We start from the raw sequence: 15,167 nt of genomic DNA, 5'->3' as shown, positions 1-15,167 counted from the left end.
AGTAGACTTTAAACAAGGGAGGATACTGTCTTAGAAATTGTTTGACAAGAAGGTGGGAGGCTGTCTTAGTCTGTTTGGGCTACTATAATAAAATATCATAAATTGGGTAGCTTATAAGCAACATAAATTTGTTTCTCACAGTTCTAAAGGCTGAAATAACTGTCCAAGATCAAGGCGCCAGCAGACTATCTGTTAAAAGCCAAATTTTCTGGTTCATTGTGGGTGCCTTCTAGTTGCATCTTTACTTGGTAAAAGGAACAGACTTCTGGGGGACTTTGTAACAAGGCTCTTTCCCTTATAACCTAGTCACTTCCTATAGACCCCTCCAAATGCTATCACATTGAGGATTACGTTTCAATACATGAATTTTGGAGGGGACACAAACATTCAGACAGTAGCAGAGACTCTAAGTGTAGAGACTGTCATGAGCCATCCATGGACTGTGTGTGAGCTATGTGCATTGGAACTATTTGAGGGGACTGGTCTAGCATTGCATACTGATTGGGCTGTGCGATGCAAGTGTGCCTTTCCTCTCAATTTGCCTGTGATCCCACACAGCACCTGAGATGGGTGTGACTTGCCAATATGTCAATCAATCTACTGACCACAAGACATCACAAAGCAAGACTCCACTTTGGAAACATTATCCCCTGCCTCATTTGGTGAAGAAGATTCCATCTAATCTCCTTTGTGAGTCCCCCCTATAAAAATAAAGAGATTCTGGGTGCACATTCTCTTTCCCTCTTAAGGTCACAGAGTCATCCTACACTCTATCTGAAACTTATGTCCGTGTGTTTCATGATTTTCTTATCTTAATGTTGCAGCCAGCTCTTTTGAAATCAGCTCCTCTTGTCAGCATGGGCAGCCGGCAGAAGAGACTTTGAGTCTATATGTGTGGGGTGAGATTCTAAGCACATATGTGGTTAGGAATAAGCTCCTCTCATGTATCAAAAAGGCACATAAATAGTGTCTGAGAAGACATCAATTGAACTCACTCTAGAAACAGCCCAGCCTAAGAAATGATTTCTATGCATTTTTTTTTAAATGGGACCAGAGTACTTTCTTCTAGAAGAGGGTGGTGTTTCACCTGAGAGACATCCAACAAGATGAAGATGTAAAATAGTTGCGATGTTGGACATTCATATTTGAGATAATGTCATGATAGAAGCTTTCAGTACTGTCAAATGATACCCCATGTGAGAAACATATTTTGGTGTTATTTGATCAGTGGGTCTACAGCATTATCCAAAAGAGGGTAAGCTCTTATGCTAAAAGTGGTACTGGTAAATTTTAAAACATTTTATCCAAGTGTGATATAAATATAAAAGTCCATCCCGATTAAAAATGTACAGGTCAATAAATTTTCACAAATGGATCCACCTGTAGAGCTAGCTAGCATTCAGTTTCTCAGAACCTCACCTAATGGCTCTATTTCAACCATAAACTTCCCACCGGAGGTAATCACTATTCTGACTTCTAAATGGCCTTGATTAGCTTTATTTGTTTGTACTTGCATAAATGGCTGCATACAATTTATTTTTTTGTATCTGTCTTCTTTTATTCAACATGATGCTTGTGAGATTCACTCATACTGTAATTTAGTTGTAATTTGTTCATTTCCATTATTGTTTAGTATTCCATGTGGGTATTTTTTTCCTGTTTTAGACACATACCTGAAGTGTGCAAATCCATTTCATATGTCAACATAAATTCATAGGAAAATCCCTTAAAATGTCCAATGTCTCTAGTTCTAACTCTGAGCAACTGAGCTAAAACATCTAATCTGTAATTTGAGTCTCGAGATTATATTATCCACCAAAAGGCAGGACCCTGAGCTGATTGCTTAATGGTTCCATTGCCAGAGATTCTCTTCTATCTTCAGGTTTAAAATGGTACTTTGGAAGTATAACTCAGTATCTTATGAGTGTGTTTGATGGCAAGAGAGTCTCTATGGTTCTGTCATTTTCAGGTAAGTTGATAAAAATGAAATTTTTGAACTTTCAAAACAAAGATAGAAACTCTCAGTAAAGCTAGGTCTGAAATGATCTGACAGCAATTGATTTGAACTCTGTTGACCTGAACTCTATTGATCAGGACCGTAAAGACAGTCCAAATGTAATTCTAACTGTGTCTGAATCTATCATTTCTCAAAATGTGAGTATCCCGAAAAAGAATGCCAGTCAAGAACCAAGTGGAAAATAGAAAGCATGCTGAGCTGGAATGTTATAGGGAATGTCATAAAAAGTCTATTCATAGAGGCTTGGCAGGGTTAAGAAAACTAACAAGGAATGTTGAGGCACCCAAGCAACAATAGGAAAAGCTATTACTATCCACAAGTACAAAGGGTCAAGGAAAAGGCATGTCCCTGGAGTCCAGGGAGAGCTGAGGAGAGCAAGGTGAGTTGCCTGTGTGTGTGTGTGTGTGTGTGTGTGTGTGTGTGTGTGTGTGTGGTGGTGGTGGTGGTGAGGCTCTGCTGGAACTGCATCTCCAAGTCAAGGAAGGAGGGAGTGTGTATGTGTTGGGGGTAGGGCGGACCCCAACCTTTCTCTTTCCTTCTTCTCCATATCTTTTAGTGCAGAGGACAAGGGAGCCTTTGAGCAGTCCACATGGATATGCCTCCAGGACCCAAAGCAACAGCAGAAGGCAACACAGGTCTCTAGAGGGTTGGCTTGGCATAGAGAGAAAACTAGTGTCAAAGTGTTATAGGGCTGGGTTCTTCTGGGAAACTGAGGCAGCACAAAGACACCCCCTCCCAACACAAACACCAATTCTTGTGCTAAGTCAGTAAGATTTCAGACACATCACTTAGAGTAAAAGGCAATGGGTTTATTAGAAGAAGTGGGAAAGTAAAAAAAAGGGACACTCTCAAGGGAGAGAGTGGGTCCTCTCAGATGGTAGAGTTGTGTCTCTCCTGCACTCCAATTTTATTGGGGATCCCAGAGAATTTTTCCAGAGAGTCCTGCTTAGTTCCACCTCTTGACTTGTGACTGACATCAAGATGATATCAGACTTATAAGTCTCCACTGCTATGGAAACTCTAGGTCACTTTGACCCATTTTGACCAGTTCTGATTGGATTTTTAACCATAAATTCTTACAGATTTTATGGGTAGGAGGAATTATTCTTATCTCCCAGAGGTTCAGGATATGGTTTGTCAAAATGGTCATAAAAGTCTCCCCCTTCAGGGAAAGAACTTGGGTTCTTCTTATCAACATTATTTCGGGCCTACATTTCTCTTGCAGATAACAGGTAGTTTGCTGAGGGATGCAACATATGTCGTCCAATTAAGCCAGGCAGGCCTGCAGGTAAATTGCTTATTGGAAAAGAAAGCATGTCAAGATCAACACAGTAGGCCTATTTTATAGAATTATTCCCTTAACCTCATGTTCCTACCACTTGCATCTGTCTACCCTCTATCAAAAGGATGTTTTATGTATTATACTGGCCCCCACACATGAGTGAAAAGTAGCACTTAAAAGTGCACCATGATTATCTTTTTATATTATATTTCTAGGACCTCATCCCTATTTTAATTTCAAAATGTATTTTCTATGCTTCTGTTTCACTTTAAATCTTCTTAGAATAATTACTGTATCACCTTTGTGTGACCTTGAACTAGAGCACAACACAAACTTCTTGGCACAAGTTTCAATAATGATATAGCTTCTGGGAATGTTGGCTTTTCTTTGGCCAATGTTCACCCACAGTCTTCTCAACAAACATAATCATGTTTAGGGTTGGAATTTTAAGTCAAGCTGCCTTATTTCCTCATTAACAAGAAAAATATGCAAAATATATAATTCAGATTTTCAGAGCATTCACATTTCTTAGATATAAAACCAAAATATTATCATTTGGGGAGATCTCTTTCCATATCTTTAAATTTATCTTGGCTCTTTCAGCTCAATAAATTGGGAAAATATGTATTCTGTCAACAAGTGATATAGGCCTCTTCCTATATGTTACTGAAAATGCTAAAAGGGGTGGAAGTATTAAGAAAGATGCTGAAAAGATGAAAAAAAAAGACCTATAGAGCAGAGGAAGAGGATCAGGGAGAGGGGGGAGGGGAGGGAAACAGGTAATACTGGGGAATGAAATGGAGTATATTATGTTATTGCATATTTAAATATTTCACAGTGAACCCCACTATTATATATAGTTGTATGTATTAAAAGACACTTTAAAACATTGCTACATCCCTCATCCCCCCACCCAATACAATAAGAAAGTAAAGAACTAAGAAGGAAACTATTTGAGCCAATGCAAAAGAGATCCAAGCAGGTGAGTGATTTGAATGAGAGTGGGATGAGTTTTATGTGTTTTAAAACTTAAAAAAATAATTTAAAAGCTGTCTTATTTTGACCAAAGAGATCATATGCCATGTGGAAAAACACTTGATGAGGAGTCAGACACTTGGTGCTACCCTTGGCAAATGACTTAGTCTTTCTATGCTTCAATTTCCTTACCTATTAAGTTGGAATAAAGAATGGAACTAAATCCACAAATGATAAATTATATTCTGAAGTTTATGGAGAAAGTCAGTATCCTTTGCCAATATTACATGGGTGATATTTTTAGAAGATCTCTTGATTTAGTGTCCCTCATTAGTGAGCAGACCTCTTTCTCACCAGCCTTATCTCCTCTAGGGTTTAGCAACCAGGCTGGGATTGGGATGGAGCACATGCTATGAAGGCAGGAGGCCCTCCAAAGGCTCTACTTCCAGCCAGAGGAAGTCCCAGGGAGACAGGAAGAAGACATAAAAGGAAAGAGCAATTATAGTAGGTCACAGAAGCAGCAGCCAGAGATAGGAGAGGCCCACAGTCTGACAGATGTATACTTCCAAATAGTTGGACTTTGAGCTAGAAGGGTGGACATGTTAGGACAGGGACTCTTGCTTTTGATTTATAAAGGTTAGTAAGAATTTCTTCATAGGATGTCCTAGCACCAGCCAAGGGGCCACTGCATCAAAGTCAATTCAGGAGGCACAGAGCTGGATTAGGCAGAGAGAAACCCTGGGTTTGACTGTACTGAGCCTAGACTATGCACATAGGACTGAAATTCAGAGGAGTCTGTAGCAGCATGCAGACTATGAGGAGGCCAACTCAGCCAGGGAGCAACACTGGGCTCAGTGCAAGCCAAGAGATCAAAGCTGAGTCATGGTAGCCACTGGCTTCATTCTGCAGCCACTAGCTGAATACCTAGAGGTAGGACCAATCAACTTCCTGCAGTCCAGGCAGCCCAAATGGCCACTCCTCAAGGGAGGCCCTCACACCCAAGGATACCATGTGGACATCTGGATTCATCAACCCAGCTCCTGTCATGTTACAGCATCAGCCACCAATGCAACATTTCCTCCCAAGCATAGCTTGGAGTGGGGAGAAAATGTCAGAGATCCAGCCTTTTTAAATGAAAAAAGGAAAAAAAAAAGTTGAGAATTAGTTTAAAGAAACTCTTTAAACTATTAAGCAAAATTAGTTTTACTAATATGGCTTTTTTGTTTAGATTTAAAAAAAAATGTTTTTGTTACCAAACAGGAAAGATCAAATCAAAGTTAAAAAAAATAAAAGTAACTAAAAGTAAGCAACGTCAAAAAAGTATTAATAGCTATAATACCTTTGCAATGGAATCACAAATGTCCTCAATCTACACTCATATCTTTGTATTCGTCCCAAAAGTCTTGACCTTTTTTGAATATAGGAATGAATAAAGCTCATAAAAATAATGTATTATAAACAAAACAATCCGTGGAAAAGCGACTTTTTTTTTTTTTTTTTTTTTTTTTTGTGGTCCTGGGAATTTAACCCACAGGTCCTTTGTGACTAAACTGCATCCTCAGCTCCTCAACTCTTTTATTTTGTGGCATAGTCTAAGTTGCCCAGGCTGGCCTGGAACTTTGTATTTTCCTGCCTCAACCTCCCAAATTTCGGGCATTACAAGGGTGTACCACTGCACTTCTCAACAAGTTATTCTTAAAATACAAAAACAACAACAACAAAAAACTATAGTAGCCTAAGGCTATTTAGTTTAGGTACAAAACCACTTATATCTACAAGTTGCTAAGTGAATCATAGCATGGTAAACAAGTGGTAGCTACTATGAAAATAATAAGTTGATTATGTTTGATCTATTTCCTTTAAAAAGTCAGAAATTTGTAATATATTTAAGAATACATTTTGGCATTCAAATGGATGTCCTTTGGTCATGCCTCCGATTTTCTAGTTACAATGGCTATTTATTCATTCCCTTATGATGGTTGATAGATAGAATACCATAGAAATGGATATTTTAAAGCAATACTGTGCTCAAATTAGTAATTTTTTCAATTAGATGCTCCTACTTCTTGAATGCTATTCAGATTAGACCAAAGAGTATCAAGTTCAATTGGGAAAGATCCAGATTTTCTGAGGCCTGAAGATTATATAATTCAGATTATTCTTTAAGAAAAAAAAGACCTACATTACAAATACAAAAGGAATTAGAAAAGACAATTCTTATTTTAATTAAAAATCACAACAAGTTGGGTTCTGTGTCACATGCCTGTGATCCCAGCTGCTCAGGAGTTTGAGGCAGGAGGATCCTGAGTTCAAAGCCAGCCTCAGCAAGACCCAGTCTCTAAATAAAATATAAAAATGGCTGGGGATGTTACTCAGTGGTTAAGTACCCCTGGGTTCAATCCCCAATACCAAATTTTAAAAAATCACAATAAATGATACATTTGAAAAACAATGATTCTGAAAATTAATGAACTGCCTGGTATAACTGTGTGAGACTTTTTTTCCTATGTATTTTAGGTTTATATTCTGATTTCTTTTTTTACCTGAAAATGGTTTTGTCACTTTATGTTCTATAGAATTAAAAGATATTTTGATCTTTCCATTAGCAAAGTTGATAAAATTTGTTTTTATTATTGATAGTTAAGAAGAGTTTATTTTCAGTGCACAGCTCACTCTTGGCAAAGTTACATATATTTTTGGATTTTTTTGTCAAAGTTGGAAAATTTCTATGAAATTTCTTTCACATGTAAAGAATAAGAGGTGGGAATATTTTCCACAGAAATTTTGGATCCACAGATTTCAAATATCATTAATCTATTTCCAACATACTTCAGTGAGAGGTCCTAAAGTCTACAATTGTTTGGTGATATGATTTCCAATCTTTCACTTTTGTGTCATAACACCAAGTAAAACAGGTGACTGTAAGCCTTCAAGCAATTCGAATAGGTGTCACTATTAGAATGGGCTGCATGTACCCAGGTACCACGTGATTTTATTGCAGTTTCCCCTTAGCCAGATCCCCCAAATGGTCTCTGGAACTATTCCAGTTCTTCCAGACATGAAGGGAATTATGACAAATAGGCAGTTAGCAGTCTTGTCTTAGTTAGGGCTGCTATAATGTAATATAATAAACTGGGTGGCTTATAACAATAGAAATTTATTTATTATGAAGGCTAGAAGTCTGAGATCAGGTGTCAGCATGGCTGGGTTCTGGTGAGGATTCTCTTCTGGTTGCAGAACTACCATCTTTTCTTTATATCCTCATGTGGTAGAAAGAGTGTTAGAGAACTCTCCAGGGTTCCTTTTATAAGGCTACTCACAAGGGTTCCACCTTCATGATGAATCACTTCCCACAGCCCCCCAACTCCTGATACTATCCTTTTGGGGTTAGGAATCCAATAGATGAATTTTGGGGAACACACACATTCAGTCCACTACAAACCTCTTGAGAGGATCTTATTTTTGAAGCTTTTACAAAAGTATAAGACCACGCGTATTTGTTTCTAATACCCCGCCTGTGATACTGGAAGGTGTGCTAAGTTTAAGTTGCTTGGAATCTGCCTTTGGGTTTAGCTTTGGACACTGTGCTTCAGAAGCACATCCATAGAAAGGTGCTAACTTAGGATGATGAAGGGTTAAGACATTATCATATGATAAGCAGTTAAAGCCCATGCAAAATCTTGGAAAAGTGACAATTCAAGTGGCTCACATGTGTGTCTTTAGTATTTCAAGTCTTGTCAGGTGGAAGAAGTATTTGGAAACAAAGAATAACTTTTTAATTTCCTAATGATAGGCCAGTTTCAATGCAGAATCGGCCTGTTTATGACATACTGAGTTCCTTATAAGAGTGGGTCAAGAAAAGAATCTAACCTTTACACACTTTTGCAAGTCTATTTTTTTTTTTTAAACTGGGGATTGAACCTAGGGATGTTTTACTACTAAGCCACATCCTCAGTCCTTTTTACTTTTTATTTTGAGACAGAGTCTTGCTAAATTGTTGGGATTGGCCTGGAACTTTGCATTCCTCCTACCTCAGTCTCTGGAGTTGCTGGGATTACAGGCATGTGTCACCACACATGGTACAAGTCTCAAATTTTAGGATGATTTTGCTATTAATTTCATTTGGTGCCTTAGTCACAATTGTTGATATGTTGATAGTCTTAAGGAAGTTGGGGCTGCTTTCTAAGTAGGGATTTTTTTTTTTAAACTAGGGCAGTGATAGTCATCCACTTTACCTCTTTGATGTTTATAATTTTTAGTTTAAAGATACATCATGGGGCTGGGGTTGTGGCTCAGAGGTAGAAAGCTCACTACATGCATGAGGCTCTAGGTTCCATCCTTAGAACCACATAAAAATAAAGATATTGTTTCCATTTACTAAAAAAATAAAAAAGGATACATTGTAATATAATGGTTAATCAATATAGGAGGCTAAGGATTGCAGGTGAGGGATTGCCAGGTCTAAATTATAGAAAGACTATCACATGGGATTCCTATTTTTGGGGTAGAAACTGGAATTGAACCTTGGGTCAGGAGGAATTCAAGGATTCTTGGGATCATAGATTCAGGTGACTAAGGGCTGTTTTGTGACATGTGACAGAACACAAATGAAACTGGCTTGAGGAAATAAAAAGAGATAATTTATTGGTTGTAGGAGTAGAGCTCATTGCAGACACATTTGCCTCCTGAGAAGGTCAGACATCTTCATCCTCTCTTCCTCAACTTTTCTTCCTTTAAAGTTAGCTTCAGTGGCATGCACTAGTAGTCACTGTTCCACTAGTTTATATCTTTCTAGTCTACTTATCCCAGAGTTTGGTTTTCTGAAGTGATCCTACAACAGCCCCAGACTGAGATTCTGAACCAAAATGCCTATCCCAGAACCAATAACTGTGGTCTGGAATATGATGATGACTGGCTAGTCCTGGGGAGGGAGAGTGGGAGGTGTCAGTCTCTTGGAACCACAAAGAATCATTGTGGGGGAGGGGGAAGGGCAGCTCCCATAAGAAATATAAACCACTGTTACCAGAAAATGAAGTGGGCAGGGATGGATATCACTGAGCACTCATACTTAAAAATCCATTATTTGGGAGAAGATGTGTTTTTGAACTGTCTTCATATAGGCATAGTTAAACTGCAAATTCGAGTAAATCTTTCCCATATCTGGAGCTATACCATTCAAGGAGAGGGGCAGGGGGAGGGCAGTGGCCTTACATTTCAACATTTTTCTTTTTTCCCCCCAAGTGGGAATGAGTCAATGAAGAGGTTACAGAAGTACATACAAAGCCGAAAGCATTGACAATTTTAAATTTTAGTGCCCTCTTAATCAAAGGATCTCGGAACACTTTGAATAATACAGTTTTCATTTTGACCACACCCTGTGCAGGTGACATAACTATTACCGTTTTGTCCTCGCAGTTGGGGAAACCGAGGCATGACACCCCTTACTCAGCTTTCTGGTAGGTTTTAGGAATAGTCCTCCCCACATGACCTCAGGGGGTCTCCTTCACCCTCGGAAGCGTCCCTAGAAATCCTCCAGTCCTTTGGCTTCCCAGGAGGAAAGCAGCTCAGGCTCCGCCGCAGCCTTGGGACTCGTCCTCCTCCCAGCTGCACCCGCCCTGCTCTAGCGCACCTTCCTCAGTGAAGTCCGGCTGACCAAGGTCTGGCTGTCTTTCCTGTCCTTTTCCCCCCATTTCCCTTCCACCGGTCCCCGACGTTCAGGCAGCCCTCAGCCAAGCGCCCTCAAGGCGGTGCGGGCAGATGCTGCCACGGCGTCTAGCAGGATGGGCGCCGGCACCGCTAGAGGTGAGCGGGCCTGGGCGCTGGGTTGGGGTTGGGGCGGGAGGAAGGTGGCGACCGGAGGGAGGCCGGCGGGGAGCAGCGAGAGGGAGGCGACGCAGGCGGGTCGGCTCGCTGCTCGCGGGCGACGCCTGGAGAGCGAGCGGCCCGGAGCCTGGAGCTGCGGGGCCGCTCGGGGACGCGCAGCGCTCGGTCGAGAAGCTCCCGGCGGCGCCCGGAGCCCCGGCGCCCTCCCGAGCGCGGGCGGGAGACATGGCTTCGCGCGTCCCCGCCGCCTCCGCTGCTGACTCGACACAATCGGCGGGTCGCGCGGGGGGCGCGGCGTAACCCGGGGGTGGGTGGCGGCGCGGAGCCGCCTCGGGAGCTCTGAGTGTCGTTGGCGAGCAAGGAAGATGCCAGCACAAAGGCTAGCGGAGACCGGGCCCGCTGCGGAGGGTGGCGGGAAGAGCCGCTGAGGGGCGCGCCGGGCGCGCTTTGCTCGGCGCTGTCTCTGATCACTGCCCTGGGTCGCAGGGTCGGGACGGCAGTGCAGGGTCTCTTGGCTCTGTCATAGCGGACGCCGCAGCCCGGAGCTGCATGCGACGCGCGGCGGCGTCTCCCGCCGCCTGCTTTCTCCGCGGCGCGCACGGACCAGCCGGAGAGCGCCTGAGCGGCCGGTCGGGGCGACTGCGGGGGCGCCCTCCCGCCCGGCCGCCGGGTCCCACCCGCAGCCCGCGGCGGCGGGCGCCGAGCCCAGGTGAGTGCACTGCCGGCGCCCAGCCTTCGCGCCGCAGGTATCGGACAGCGGGAGGTGGCTTTGTTTTCCTCGCTCGCGCCCCGGCGCGGTCATTCATTTGACATTCTGCTTCCGCTGCCTTGAAACCCGGGTGAGAGGCACCGGGACGTGTCTGATGGTTTGCTTATCCCGAGAAGCTGGGACTTTTGGGTTTATTTGAGCATCACTCAAGGGACAGGAGGCTTCATTTCCTTTTTGGTCTGGAATGTGTTATGAACATCCTCTGTTGGAGCTTGGGGCCTGGAGAAAACCGGGGCTGCAGATTTAGACGTAGACGTTTTGGAGGACGTGCAACTGCAGAGGTCTGACTCTTTCATGCCTTGTCTTCTCCATTAGCAGTGCTTAGCTGCTTTTCGTTCATTGTGATTAATTTTAGGAACATCTGTGTAGACGCATTTATTTCATTTCGACTTGGAAGTCATAGAGTCATCACAGCTCACAAATAGAGTTGTAGCATTCGGTCAATATTAAACTTGGAGAAGGAAAACATCGTGATCATTATATAGACTGAGCTGGACGGCAGGCAAACTTCACCCGGGCCTTTAACCTTCCTGAATAAGATTTCTGCTTTCGATGTCCTAGAGTTATGCACACTCTTGAGTTCTCATAGAACGTATACCTTTGTCAAAGTGTAAAACTTGTCTTTTCTTGAATAGTTTCTATAGTTTGTCATTTAGAAGAAAAAAAATATTTCAGAATAATCAACAGAGTCTTCTATTAGACTTGGTGAAATTTGGTGTATTATTTTAAATATGATTTTCTTTTTACTAATTCTCCTATTCCCTCAAGGGCTCATTTCTTCTGTTGCCTAGAGAGAGCCTCTCTCTCTCTTCTCCAAACAGATGGCTGTACGTTCCAAGAGGCTATCTTTAAAATGACACATTACCTACAAACAAAGAAAGCTCTTAAGTTTGTCTTTGGAGTTATTAAAGCAAGAGACCTGATCTGGATGGTGATATTATTAATGGTGTGAAAATCTGGAGCTTGCTAATCTGTTTGGTCATCAGAAGATTCCTGCAGAGATTGTTTATATAGTGTGGGAGACAGATGGCATCCCTAGCAGACAAGAGAAGCCAGGCATAAAGGGTCATTGTATTCTTCAGAAATTATCTACTTCACTGTTGGGAGGTGGGGTAGAATGGGATGGAAGATGAGAAAGAGATAATTTTGATCTCTCAAAGGAAACATTAATAACTTCACTATCCAGCAGCCTGAACAGTTATTCATTTTTTCTTTCTTTGAAGGTTTACAAAGTCATCATTGAGCTATTTGTTTTGATTATTACATTAGCACATTTTCGTCTTAATTGTGGTTATGTGAAACAGTATAAATAGACTAGCAAAAATGCTTTTGAACTTAAAAGTATCCTAACACTCTTGGGGATAACCAGTCATAGTTCTTGTACAAAACGGCCCTTGGACTCATAGCATTTACTAGCGGGAAGAACTTTAATCTGCATTAGTTTGAACGCAGTTTCCTTTACCTACTCTATGACAGGTGGATCCCTAACCCCTACCTTTTGCCCCTAGACTGTCAGTTATAGGCAGAACCCTGTTTCTATGATGATTGATCAGCCTCAGACATTTGGCTTACCATTGCCTCCATCACAGTTTGGGGGATCTTTTGGCAGTGAATCTTTATGAAGGACTGTGATGTCAGTGAGGAAATCAAAGTCATTCTGAACATTTGAGAGTCACCTGGAGGTTTTCTGTTCCTACCACCACCGTAGATTATTTATGCGCTATAGATTGCAACTAGATCATAAAATTGGTTTTCCCTCTTTGTGAATGCAAGGGAGAAGATTTCAGTAAATTTATATTCACCAGCCACAGAACTAAATTTAATGAACATGAGTAGCGTTTCACCGCTCTGAACAGGAGGCATGGAATAGAAGCAAGCGTTGGTATTTTTCAATGTGATTTTGGGAGAAAAACATACTTTCTTACTCTTTTTTTTTTAAGAGAGAGTGAGAGAGGAGAGAGAGAGAGATAGAGAGAATTTTTTTTAAATATTTATTTTTCAGTTCTCGGCGGACACAACATCTTTGTTGGTATGTGGTGCTGAGGATCAAACCCGGGCCGCACGCATGCCAAGCGAGCGCGCTACCGCTTGAGCCACATCCCCAGCCCACTTTCTTTTGAAAGACTTTGTGTCATTGATCTCAGCAAAGAAACCAATTAACCTGTAGTTAAAGACAGATGCTATGGCCTCTTCTTCTGGATGAATGTGTTTTGTAGGAGAGGTGGTTTTTATTATGTGTCCTGACATCAACAAAATGATCTAATTTAAAAATATTTGTTAAATCCATGGCTGGTGTCTGTGGCCATCTCTGTTGCCAAATGTTTCTTCAAGAGGAACCAGAGGTTTCTGGCCTGGGGCTTGGTGGGCCTGGCATGGGTCCACATTTTAGTGTACTACTGCCTGTTTTCTTGGGCTTAAAAATAATTAAATAAAATGGAATCAGTTTGCATGGTGAATTGGATATGGAATAGCAGTATAGAATAAAAACCATTTTGTTGGCAAATTCCAGGCCTGTCCTGAGAGACAAGACTATATTTGAATTTGGTTGATCCAACAGGGGCAGGGGTTGCTTGTTTACACACAGGAGGTCTTTTGTTATCAGGCTATGAATTAGAGATTAGAAGGGTGACCAGACCTTGTTGTTTACCAGTGCCAGTTTATTCCTGCTGACCTCTCTTAGTGATCAAAAGTGCACCCCTTTCACTCATTTATGGTAAATTATATGATCACCCTAAGAATTAAGGAATCCTGACCATCTTCTTCATTACCCCTCTCCTGATCCCAGGTTTTGAGTCTTGCCTCATTTCAGTCTTTTATTTGTGAAATGCAAAGAGAGACAATCGGAAAAATTTAAACTGGAAGAAATGCATAAGGAAAAAAGAAATTGTAGGGAAGGCAGGAGAATGAGATAATTGCTTATCATCAATTTATACATATAGGAAATAAAATAGTTTTATTCTTAAGTCATTGTCTATTGTGGCGATAAGCCCATGTTATTATTGTCTCCAAGCACAATTAAAAGTAGCTCTTGTCCTTTTATTTGGGGCTGACACAAATGAGGACAACTCCTGTGATTCAGGAGAGCAGTTTCTACAAAACCTGTTTGCAGACCAAATGGTTATGTGGCACCTGCAAATATGAATGCAGGTTTCACGATCCAGTGTTTGGTACGGTTCTTGGATAGTTACTGAGTGTCCAGAACACAATTGTTGTTGTGAAGACTTGATTCCACGTTCTCTTAGTTTGCAAGCTCTCTGGGCCATGAGGATAATAGAGGGCTTTTGTTTTCTGTACTGTCTTCCTCCAGTTGAATTTGGGTTTCAACTTTTCCACCAGTCGTGTTGCAGAGAAGGAGAATTGGTGTGTCTGTTCACACATGAAGATTTTCTAAGGGGTTTTCTGCAGGTGAGGATTTGGGTTCTATACCAAAGCTAGATATCTGAAGCTTGTGACACTTGCCTCTGCAATGGTAGCTGTGCTCCTTTGCTAAACAATTGCCCGTTTGTAATAGTTCACTTGCATTACTGTTCTGCAGGTGTTACAATTAATTATGGCTGTCACTTTTGCAGCATTCAGTCCACTAAAGTCCTCAAAAGCTTGGTCAGCATGACTGAAAGAGAAGAAATTATGTATCTCCTTTATAAGTAGGATGACTATATAATTTTTTTGTCCAGTCAAGGACATTTTTGAAAGTGAAATGATTATAACTGGAAGGGTTACCATATCAACTATTCCAGGAAAACTACCATGTTTTGTCATCCCATGACCCAAATCATTAGTTTTTGTGAAGACTATTCACATGATGGAAAAATGTGCTTAGTTTCTTCTGGATTTGTTCACCTTACATGCACACACACACACATGCACTCACACACACACACACACACACACACACACACACACGAGTGCACAGGCAAACAATGATCATGTATCTACGATATGTGTATTGTGTCATTGATATAACCATGTAAGGTGTAGTCATTAGAAAATTGTGGCCTTCATCATCTGTTCATGAATTTACTTTTTAACCTAATTCTCTGCATCTAGCTTCTCCAAACTTTTAATCATCCCCCTGTCCTTGTCTAGTTTTAGCATGGTTCTTTTTTAATTCTCTTGCTTAAAAACCTTTAAAGGCTATGATTTTCTCTTTATTTCTCGAAGATTGATAGGCAGGATAATGGTTAGAAAGGAATAGCCATGAAAACATTTCATTTGTTCAACTCATATTTGTTGGATTTCCATGAATTAGTGTCTTATCTGGGTGCAGGGGGTACACCAACTAATGAAACGAACATCCCTGA

At 41.3% G+C, this 15,167-nt stretch overlaps 1 protein-coding gene across 5 annotated transcripts in view; it reads left to right on the top strand.

Annotated features, from left to right (window-relative positions):
• The first annotated feature begins 9,843 nt into the window (after positions 1 to 9,843).
• Hecw2 (HECT, C2 and WW domain containing E3 ubiquitin protein ligase 2) overlaps positions 9,844 to 15,167 on the top strand; it is a 355,738-nt gene continuing 350,414 nt past the window's right edge. Inside the window, exon 1 of one of the 5 annotated variants that reach the window (XM_040294632.2) lies at positions 9,844 to 9,931. The gene's annotated coding sequence lies outside the window, so the exon portion shown is untranslated. Of the gene's footprint in view, positions 10,077 to 10,652; positions 10,807 to 10,917; positions 11,148 to 15,167 lie in introns of those variants that run through there. The other 4 variants (XM_040294631.2, XM_078017779.1, XM_078017777.1 and 1 more) reach the window with 4 other exon arrangements.

The sequence above is a fragment of the Ictidomys tridecemlineatus genome, chromosome 7, assembly GCF_052094955.1.
Source record: "Ictidomys tridecemlineatus isolate mIctTri1 chromosome 7, mIctTri1.hap1, whole genome shotgun sequence".
NCBI classification, from domain to species: domain Eukaryota; kingdom Metazoa; phylum Chordata; class Mammalia; order Rodentia; family Sciuridae; genus Ictidomys; species Ictidomys tridecemlineatus.
Note: the sequence above shows the minus strand (reverse complement) of the source record. Positions and strands in the feature narration are given on the sequence as shown.